Source organism: Mastomys coucha, unplaced genomic scaffold (genome assembly GCF_008632895.1).
Source record: "Mastomys coucha isolate ucsf_1 unplaced genomic scaffold, UCSF_Mcou_1 pScaffold4, whole genome shotgun sequence".
NCBI classification, from domain to species: Eukaryota; Metazoa; Chordata; class Mammalia; order Rodentia; family Muridae; genus Mastomys; species Mastomys coucha.
The window spans coordinates 26895314-26896563 of record NW_022196910.1 but is presented as its reverse complement, the minus strand read 5'-3'; positions in this window follow the sequence as shown (position 1 = coordinate 26896563).

Genomic DNA, 1250 nt, shown 5'->3' with positions numbered 1-1250 from the left:
AAAAAAAAAGAACTATGTTTCATTGTCAAAAACGGATAGAGACCAGGGACAATTCCAAATATCCTTATAGAAAGGGCTTGCAAATAACAATTTCTTATTGGGACTGGAAGAAAAAGATAGGTTTTTAAGTGATTGCAAAGCTGTATTTTCATAGGAAGTACACAAATGTCTACACTGAGTCCTAGCACTATTTCAGGTTACAGATGGACCTTATGGAAAATAAAAAGGATAGTAAATAATCCTGCTTGAGCTTGAGGGTATATGAACCTGGTGTGTCATGCGAATGTATTCACGCACCAGCCTTATAATTTTCTAAAGCGACTGAAAAATCAATAAAGTAAAAATTCACATCTCTAGGGTATCCAGAGCCCCTGGACACTAAAACCCCAACCCGATGAGACTGAAGGTGAAGGGGGCCTCACAGAGTTTGTATGAGGGTGTTGACAGTCACTTGCAGTGGCGACGGCTGCACCATCATGGCCTGTGTAGGAAAGGACCCACCTCGTCCTCCAGAGACTGAGGCCTCCGGGTGGAGACGTGATCCAGGAAATGGAAGATGGCATCATTGCAGGCCATTCCCTGAAGAGGTCTGTCAGATGTATTGTGGCCGTCACAAAGGCCGGCATCATCAGGAAGGATGTAGAAAACAAAATAGAAAGCACAGACTTAGGAGCACTCACACACATACACACATGCACGCTGACGCCAGAATTCCTCTGCTCCAGAAATATCATGGGTCATCTCTCCTGGCCACCAAAACCTCAATAATGTCATAATGAAAGTGGAGGCTGTCCAGTGAAGGTCACTCACAATGATTAGGGAATGAACAAGAGAGCACAGAGACATCGGAACAGAAAGACAAGATGTGAGAGCTGGTCGGCCCCAGTACACACACAACTCATGTTTTCCTTCTGTAGGGCAAGAAATGAATCAGGACAAAGAGCATCTCAAAGACAGTTCATAGCTGGGACCTATAACTGTGTGAGTTCCAAGCTGAGCTATGTGCACTTAGCTTTTGGAGGTCCATGTTCATGTTCACTCATATGAATTTACAAGTTCCCTTTTGTCTGATTCTTTGAACATACTTGTTTGATACTAGCATATCTAGTTAGTTCCCAAACTTGACACTCAAAGAAAAGGAAAAAAAAAATCACCCAGAAACCTTTTATAGAAAAGGACACTGGAGCTGGGCAGTGGTGGAGCACGCCTTTAATCCCAGCACTTGGGAGGCAGAGGCAGGCGGATTTCTG